General features: G+C 45.7%; 1 protein-coding gene across 2 annotated transcripts in view; it reads left to right on the top strand.

The window, feature by feature from the left end:
* FBXO16 (F-box protein 16) overlaps nt 1–9,993 on the top strand; it is an 810,609-nt gene that overhangs the window by 506,467 nt on the left and 294,149 nt on the right. The window lies entirely within an intron of this gene.

Genomic DNA, 9,993 nt, shown 5'->3' on the forward strand with positions numbered 1-9,993 from the left:
CAGAGTGGCTGGGGAAGCCAGATGGGCGGGGTATAAATAATAAATTATTATTATTATTACCTGGATGTGAATTAACCTGCAGGTTGTGCTGCTTCGTTATCACTGCATTGCAACAGGAAAATATATTTCACACTTTGTATGTGCGTTGCCTTCCAGATCACACCGCAACAGGGGATGATGTTGGAGAAACCTACTGGCTGAGCAGCGAAGAAGTTGCAAACCATCTCCAGAGGAGGTCGGAGTTTTAAAGCTTTCTGGCGAACCATTTTCGAAAACCCTTTCAGTGCTCGGTTACATCTGCAACCATCTGACGTCACAGGAGTGATGCAACCAGTAACTATGTTGAGGGCAGGTGGAACCACATCTCTCTCGATCGGAAATATTCTAGCAAGATATTTTTCAGATAAAATATTGCACTTCATGTTCTCACCTGCGTTCAGTTGGCTGCAAACTCTGGGTGGCATTTTTCCCTCACTCTCTCTTTTGCAGTTTGGCTCACTCTCTTGAGTCACCCACAGTGGACGCTTCATAAAACAAGAGGATTGAGAGGCCCTGCTTCTTAATCTCAGAGGTAGGGGTGGCATGCTGCATTTAATCCATGAAGCAGGCATTCACTCTAAACATGCTCAGAGGAGCTGTTAGCTGCTGCCCATTCGCACGCTGCAGAGATGATCTGTGGGTTGACCGCCTCTCCCGGTCTGCCCCACGGAGAGCCTCAAGGACCATAAATGGCAACACCCTAGAGGTCCCGGGCCCTAAGGAAGTTAGATTAGCTTCAACCAAAGCCAGGGCCTTTTCAACACTGGCCCCGGCCTGGTGGAATGCTCTGCCTCATCAGACCAGGGCCCTGCAGGATCTGATTTCTTTCCACAGGGCCTGTAAGACAGAGTTGTTCCGCCTGGCCTTTGGCTTGGAGCCAATTTGATTCCCTCCCCTTCTTTCTTTTTTCTTTTTCCTTTCTCCTGTGATGAGGCTGCATTTTAATATTTTAATGTTTCAATATTTTAATGTTGTATTTATTCTTGTTTTTAAGTTGTATTCATTCAACTTGTTTTTATTATTGCTTGTTAGCCGCTGTGAGCCCGGCCTTGGCTGGGGAGGGCGGGGTATAAATAAAAATTATTATTAGTAGTAGTAGTAGTAGTAGCAGTAGTATTATTATCCCTTGATCTGCGGGACCTCGTGGCGCATGAATTCCCATGCATCTGGGACGGATGATCTATCTCAGAACGGCAGGTGGAAATGTTAGCGTTGAGAGCCATGTTTTTCTTCCCCCGCCCTCCTTTCGCTTTGAACAAGATGTCCCTGTTAGTCCCTGCTTTGCCTTGATCTCCCGGGGGTTGAGGCAGAGCCTTTGAGGTCAACAGGACCTCATTTCTGAAAGTCAAGACATCGCAAAGAGCCTCGCTCCATCCCTGTGCCTTGAATCTGCTTGGGAGAGGGTTGTGATTAAACCTGCCTCTCAAGTGCCTTGTTTGCCTGGCTTGCGGCTGGCAGAGGAATGATATATATTTTTTTATTTTAAAAAACACACACCCTGATCTCCTTTTCTTGTGCTTATGGGATAGCCATGCACAGCTTATGCGCACGGCTAAGGCTCCCCCAAGAGCCAAGAGCCTCACACATGCTCCACGCAGCTCTTTCAAGGGAGCGCTGAGCAGAGCCTCCCGCCTGCATTCGCTCCATAAGACGCACACACATTTCCCCTTACTATTTAGGAGGGGGAAAGTGCGTCTTATAGAGTGAAAAATACGGTATATCCTAACAGCCAGAAGCTTCCAGGGCTTTGGGAAGAAGGTGCCAGGAGAGTGTTTAGGGGGCCAGCCTAGTTCCCCTAGTCCAGTGAGGGCACGCCAGTGCTATCCACTATGACCTCGAGGCCTCATTCCTCTTCCGCCAGACCAGAATCCAAGGTGTGTATATGTAAAATTAGGGCTTGCATGTGCAGAGCTCTGGTGGACTCTGGCGATCAGGAGGGAGGAAAAGCAAAGGAGAGAGATGGCGCCTTTGTGACCAAGCCAGGGAGAGCGATAACCGAAACGAAGGGTGAGATTTTGCCTGCCGTTGTGCTCTCTCTCAAACTTGCAGACTGGAAGGGACCAGACGGTGAGAAGGGAGGATGAGATCATGAGATGACAAAGTGGTGGGGTGGCGGGGAAGGTGGAGGGGAGGAGACCAGCAAATGCCCCCTCCTGGGACCGTCAATATTGTTTTGAAACGAGACAGCGGCGCTCCATCTCTGCGCCTTGACTCCAAATGTGTCCATCATCATCTTATGTAAATTGATTTGCTCCAATTCCAGGCTCCAAAGCGACTTGATGCTGATGGAAGAGGCTTTGGAAGGGAAATTCAAGGGAAGGTTGGAGTCTCTGATTGGGCCCATCAAGCCCTTCTGAATCGCCCCTCTGTCAAAGGAAAGGGTGTCCCAGGATCCTTCTGGCTGCTAAAATATGAGCCAGATAATGCTCCTAATGGACATTGCCTCTGGCATGAACTCCCAAAGGGAGAACCGTCTATATGTAGAGATCACAAAGCCCGTTATGGACAGCATTGGCATTTTATTTTTAAATCCCACCTTATCCCAAAGGGTTTTTATTTTATTTTTAACGTGGGAGGGGATCAAAACTGGCCCAATCCATCCAAAACTAAGCATTTTTATGCGCCAATTTGGTTTGCAGGAGAGTTAAGCCTGCGCTGAACTCTTTCCCGCTGAAATCTCAATGCAAGGAGCAGGAGAGGAAAAAACCCAACATTAAAACTGCAGTTGAAATGGATATAAATTCACTGTACTCTTTTTGGCCCCTGCTAAACGGCAAGCCTACCTGGATATTTAGAAAGTTGATTCAAGTTTTCGTCTGCTTTTAGCACATCATCATTTTGACCTAGTGAAACTAACTGTTGTTGACAAAATAAAAAAATTCCTTCCAGTAGCACCTTAAAGACCAACTAAGTTAGTTCTTGGTATGAGCTTTCGTGTGCATGCACACTTCTTCAGATACACTGAAACAGAAGTTGCCAGATCCTTCTATATAGTGAGAAGGTGGGGAGGGGTATTACTCAGAAGGGTGGTGGGAATGGGAGATTGGCAGATAGCTGAGATGAGCCTGTTGATGACTCTTAACGACTGCAATAGGTCTAACTGTTGTTGAGTTTTCTTACCGATAATTCTATGGTTAAATCAGTCTTTCCCAGCCTGGTGCTCTCCAGATGTTTTGGATGACTGCATCAATTAGTCCAAGAAAGCAACCGTAGAATCATATAGAAGTGTGGAGTTGAGGGGGATCCCCAAAGGTCATCTAGTCCAACCCCCTGCAATGCAGGAATCTCAGCTAAAGCATCCCTGGCAGATGACCCTCCAACCTCTGCTTCGAAACCTCCATTGAAGGAGAATCCAACACCTACCGAGAGAGACCGTTCAAATGTCAAGCCGCTCTTGCCAGCAAAAAGTTCATTCTGGCATTTAGTCGGAATCACCATAACACATTTGTTAAAAATGTTGGCATCTGTTCACCCAGATACTGCCTCCTATTGCTGTGAAAATGGAGCCTTTTTTTAAGAGTCATCGTGCTACTTGGCTGTGTGGACATTCCTATACAGTAGCACCTTGGTTCTCAAATGCTTTGGTACTCAAACAACTTGGAACCCAACTTGGAAGTGTTTCAGTTTGCAAACTTTTTCCAGAAGCTGAACGTGCTCCATTTTGAGTGTTACACTTCCAATTTGAGTGCTTCTGTTTTGAGTGTTACGCTGAGGTCTGTCTGTTTTTGCTATTTATTTTGCATTTATATCTTTGTGGCTTTTTGTTTTTGTGACTATGTGGAACCTAGTTCACCTACTGATTGATTGTGAGACTGCAGTACATTGATTATTACTTTCATTTTAAGGATCAATGGTCTCGTTAGGCAGTAAAATTCATATGAATTGCTGTTTTAGGGGTTGTTTTCAAAAGTCTGGAACGGATTAATCAATTTTGTACTACTTTGTATGGGAAAGCACACCTTGGTTTTGGAATGCTTTGGTTTTGGAACAGACTTCCAGAACGGATTAAGTTTGAGAGCCAAAATACCACTGTATTTTGCTGTTTGCAGGGGTTTATTTGACTTTGCTCCGCTTTGAAAAAACTCCCCAGAAAGCATCAAAAGCAGCAATGTGCCAATCAGAGATCCAAAACTACCTTTTGAAAGGCATTCTGCATGCTTGGATATTTTTAAAAAAGCAAACAGAGGAATGCAGTTGCATACCAGAAATTTAGGATCACACAATTAATGTGCTCTATTGCTATGGTGCAACAATTTCATTCTTTTATTATCGACAAAAATTGGTCAGGAATGTGATGTTCTAAAAAGTGAAGGAAAGCAATTGTGAAGTGGGAAGAGGCAAAACAAATCAGCACAAATAAATTGGGATGGAAGTAAGATGAGCGCTCATTACTGTATAACCTCCCTGGAAGCAAATTGGAATTACCAGAGTTACCGTATTTTTTGCTCACTTTTTCCCTCCTAAAAAGTAAGGGAAAATGTGTGTGCGTCCTATGGAGCGAATGCAGGCTGCGCAGCTATCCCAGAAGCCAGAACAGCAAGAGGGATTGCTGCTTTCACTGCGCAGCGACCCCTCTTGCTGTTCTGGCTTCTGAGATTCAGAATATTTTTTTTCTTGTTTTCCTCCTCCAAAAAGTAGGTGTGTCTTGTGGTCTGGTGTGTCTTATAGAGCAAAAAATATGGTACTTAGTACATTTTGGAAAGTTGTTTTGTTTGCGATGCATTTGGACACCAAAATTTGGGTGTCTTAACCACATTTTGCATGATGGTTCCTGAGATCAAAGAGCAGGTTGTGGTCTATGTGTAGACACAACCATTTCAAATCAAGAGGGTGGGTAGTCTTTCAAAACCACACTGGATTTTGGGGTTTCTCAGAATTCCCAAGCAATGCCAGGGGCAAAGCTGCGAATCCTCAGGACAAAGAAGGCATCGTATAATCTCCACGCAGGAAGAGGTATATCTGTTTACTTCGGTTCTTCCCAGTTTCTCATTTTTCCAGTCAGCACCAACACTTTGAATTGTGCTTGGAAATGTACTGGGAGCCCACAAAGGTCTTTCAAGACAGGTATTATGTGGTCTGGGTGGCTGCTTCCAGTCACCCATCTAGCTGCCACATTCTGGATTAGTTGTTGTTTCCGGGTCACCTTCAAAGGTAGCCCCACGTAGAGCGCATGGCAGTAGTCCAAGCAGAAGCATGCAAGACAGTCGGCAGGCAGGGTGCGTCTCAGCCTACATGCACCACTCTGGCAAGACAGTCCACGGAGAGGTAGGGTCTCATCCTGCATACCAGATGGAGCTGGTAGACAGCTGCCCTGGACACAGAACTGACCTGTGCCTCCATGGACAGCTGTGAGTCCATAATGACTCCCAGGCTGTGCACCTAGTCTTTGAGGGGCACAGTTACCCCATTCAGGACCAGGGAATTCTCCACACCCGCCTGCCCCCTGTCCCCCAAAACAGCACTTCTGTCTTGTCAGGATTCACCCTCAATCTGTTAGCCACCATCCATCCTCCAACCGCCTCTAGACACTCACACAGGACCTTCACCGCCTTCACTGGTTCTGAGATGAAAGAGAATTAGAGCTGGGTATCATCTGCATACTGCTGAACACCCAGCTCTACCTGACTTTTGCAAAGCGATTTCCCCATGTGAAACACATTTTCTATGGCTTTCCCTCCACAAATATATGCATTGGCGTGCACACTTCATAAACACTTCATAACGGTCTACGGATCCTTTTCGCACCATTACTCAGGTGGAGAACTGCGTTGAAAAATTTGGGCGAGTCTGCCTGTCGAAGGAGGGAGTTCTGTGTTTTGGTTCGCGTGCATGTTTTCAGAAAGCACAAATCACGCAGGTCTGTCCTCAAACGCAAACATTTCCTCCTGCAGCCCTGGTCTCTGCGCAGAAGAATAAACGGGCAGAAATCTGACATCAGCAAGATTCCCCAATGGGAAACCTGCAAGCGGGATTCGAACGCAAGATTCCTCTCCGGCTCCTGAGGCTTCCAGCAACTGGAAGTGGACCGGACTGGTCCACAACAGCAGACTTAACATATAGAATAAGAGAACAAGAAGAACACACATTTAAAGAAGGTTGGGAAACGTTTGCTGAATATATGGGAAATACCGTATTTTTTGCTCTATAAGACTCACTTTTTCCCTCCTAAAAAGTAAGGGGGAATGGAGCGAATGCAGGCTGCTCAGCTATCACAGAAGCCAGAACAGCAAGAGGGATTGCTGCTTTCACTGCGCAGCGATCCCTCTTGCTGTCCTGGCTTCTGAGATTCAGAATATTTTTGTTCTTGTTTTCCTCCTCCAAAAACTAGGTGCGTCTTGTGGTCTGGTGCGTCTTATAGAGCGAAAAATATGGTAGTTGTGTACAACTGAAAACACTGGCAGCATTAAGATAAATCTAGCAGTGTAAAAAAGTTTTGATGGATGCAATAATTGGATACTGAATGGTATAGTTTTTTTGCAAAATATGCAGGGATTTATGATATATAAAATGAACCACGTAAAGAGAAGAAGGGAAGTCACTGACATCCTAAGGATGTAAAATGAGTATTTTAAATTGTAAAACAGAAAAACTAAATAAAATTGTATACAAAAGGGGGGGGAGTGGACAGGACTGGAGTCCAAACAAGCTTAAGACATAGTCAGTTATTTAGGCTTCAGGAAGCTCCAAGATGCTCTCTTGATTTCTCTGCAAGAGATGAGCGCAGCTCCTCCTCTTGACATGATTCAGTCAGAGGGTCGGAATGCCCATTTTCATTTCAGTGCTAAACGCATCTTCGCAGGCTCAATAGGGCACTTGCCGTCAGGATTAATGGGATCGGAGAAGGGCCAGCGCTCTCCCCCCCACCCCCCCGAGCTCGCTTATTACAGGTGACATTTTGACAGGGGTGCCTGTGCATCTGGAGAAGAATATTTAGCTCATCTCAACCAATTAGCATAGTAATTAAATATAACATGGAAACGAGGAAACAGGGCCAGCTCTTGCTATTATTACACCGCTTGGCAATAAGTCACAATAGCAAGTAGCAGAAGAGTGTCCTGATTTGCTTCAGGTAGCTGGAATCTTGGGACGAAAGCAGTTCCCCAGTTGGGGGGTGATGGGGCAGTGGGATTACCTGGGGGTGGGGTGCTAAGAGGCACAGCGGCGGCAGGCGGTTGCTGGGAAAGACTTTGAAAAGCAGGGATCACTCGATCAGGTCCATCCTTTGAGTTAAATTGAGGCAGCTGAATACTTTTAATTGGATTTGGAATACACGTGCAATTAATTCTCACCGCTTTGAATTCCAATACGTTATCATCTTCCTTGGTGGGTCTTCTTCATCTTAAGACTCACCTGACCATAAGACGCACCTAGTTTTTTGTTGGTTTTTTTATTTTTCAAATACTTTTTATTGCTTTTTTGTAACAACAACAAATAAAATAAATACTCTTACATTCAAAAATCTGTATGTCTTCTTATTTACCCTGTGCCTTATTGCGCCTGGACTTCCTTCCATCCCTTCAACGGTTTTCATGTCTCAAATGTTTTCTTACATTTTCTTATTTATACTCCATCCACATCACAAGATTTACATTAATCCTGCTACAGTTTTAAAATTATTACAATTACTCCGTATATATTTAACAAATTTACTCCAATCCTTTTCAAACTTTGCTTCTTTTTGGTTCCGAATCTTATAAGTCAATTTCGCCAATTCTATGTATTCAAACATTTTTGTCTGCCACTCCATTAAAGTTGGGATTTCTTGGGATTTCCATTTCTGAGCCACTAAGATTCTAGCAGCGGTCACTGCACACATGAATAGTTTGTAATCTTCCTTTTTTAATTCATCCCCTGTTATCCCTAGCAAAATGCTTCTGGTTTCTTTGGGAAAGTGTATTTAAATAGTTTTTTTCATTTCATTATATGTTGTTGTTGTTGAGTCATTTAGTCGTGTCCGACTCTTCGTGACCCCCTGGACCAGAGCACACCAGGCCCTCCTGTCTTCCACTGCCTCCTGCAGTTTGGTCAAACTCATGCTGGTTGCTTCAAGAACACTGTCCAACCATCTCGTCCTCTGTCGTCCCCTTCTCCTTGTGCCCTCCATCTTTCCCAACATCAGGGTCTTTTCCAGGGAGTCTTCTCTTCTCATGAGGTTATATATCATGTCCCAAAACGCACCTAGTTTTTAGAGGAGGAAAACAAGAAAAAGCATATTCTGAACGAAACAGTGGATGTATGATTTTTGTGGTTCATGCTGTGGCCACAGACATGTGATTTGACGGTGAGTTTGGGGTAGCCCAATGCAAAAAATCCTGAGGATCCATGTGGATCTGTGCTTTGTAACCATGTTTTTGCACCATTGCGGCCCCACGAAACAGTGCAATCGTGGGTTTTTTGGTGCAGACTGTAGCCATGGACATGCTATGTGATCTGATGGTGAATTTGGGGTGACCCAATGCAAAAATCCTGAGGCTCCATGGGCTTTTACATTGCCCCTCCCAGGCAGCCTCCTTTATCTCTAGCGTCCCTTATCTCCCTCCCGATCGCTTGCCGATCAGCTGCTTCCTTTCAACACCCCTTTCCCTCTTGTTTGCCTTAGTGTCTTTTCCTTAGCTGGAGCAGTTTTTTGCTCCTCCTTTTATTCCAATTTCTCTCCTCAATTTACCTCCCCCCTCCCAGGCAACCTCCTTTACCAGCAGCCTTATCTGCCTCCTGATCAGATAAGGCTTTGTTTCAACACCCACTTCCCTGCAAGAAGATCAAACCTCTGCAAGAAGATCAAACCTCTCCATTCTGAAGGAAATCAGCCCTGAGTGCTCACTGGAAGGACAGATCCTGAAGCTGAGGCTCCAATCCTTTGGCCAACAAGAGAAGACTCCCTGGAAAGGACTCTGATGTTGGGAAAGATGGAGGGCGCAAGGAGAAGGGGACAACAGAGGATGAGATGGTGGGACAGTGTTCTCGAAGCTACGAACATGAGTTTGACCAAACTGCGGGAGGCAGTGGAAGACAGGAGTGCCTGGCGTGTTCTGGTCCAGGGGGTCACAAAGAGTCAGACATGACTAAGCAACTAAACAACAACAACAATTTTTTATCATTATTACTATTGTTATTAAAAAGACCAATGGGACACTCTGGGAGAAAAATGACTGGTGGTTGAAGGGAACTCAATGGGAGTCTGGTGTGTTCTCACATTCTTGCGCATTCGTATGTAGAAGAACACACAGTGCAAAGGAATCTTTTTGAAAGAGGGGCATATTTAAAATGCTGGGTGCCCAAAGGTTATGAGAAACGTGAGCCCATCACGGAAGCTCAAGCACCGAGCCTGTTCAAATGCCCCTGACATTTTAGTCTCTGGACTTCATATTCTGTCATTGCACAGGGTTGGGCTGGATGACCCTGTGGTGTCCCTTACAATTCTATGAGTTACTGTAGAACCTGCCAAGCTGGTTGCGCTGTGTTTAGGGGCCCGCATCCTGCCCACAGCCCCACCACGGATGATGCCCTTGCCCTATGATACCACCTGGACCGCCAGCTGCCGGTGTTTTGTTCCCGGCGCAGCCCAACAAAAGCGCAAAGTTTAATTGGCGCCTGACATATGCAAGCGATAGCGTGATAAATCGGAGACGACCCGCGTGCCTTTCTTGCTAAAAGTCTCCGATTTCCCTATTTATTTATTTGTTAAGTCACCTGCTATCCTCTGAGCTTGCAGAACCAATTAAGAAGCTAGAAAGGTCGAGGATGGAGGGGGGCGGCGGTTTTCCTCGCCCTCACCTGGCGATCTTCTTCGCACGGAGACGCTAATCCACCCACACCTCCAATTGCCACCGGTGCCCAGAAATAATTCCTCTCTCTCTTTGGCAAGCACCTGCTAATCCCCCCCCCCGCTCCCTTGCACACCTGGAGGCTTCGAGGCCACCTCCCCCTTTCCCTTGCGGCTTCAAAAGGTCTATC

The sequence above is a fragment of the Podarcis liolepis genome (genome assembly GCF_965112155.1).
Source record: "Podarcis liolepis genome assembly, chromosome: 3".
Taxonomy (NCBI): Eukaryota; Metazoa; Chordata; class Lepidosauria; order Squamata; family Lacertidae; genus Podarcis; species Podarcis liolepis.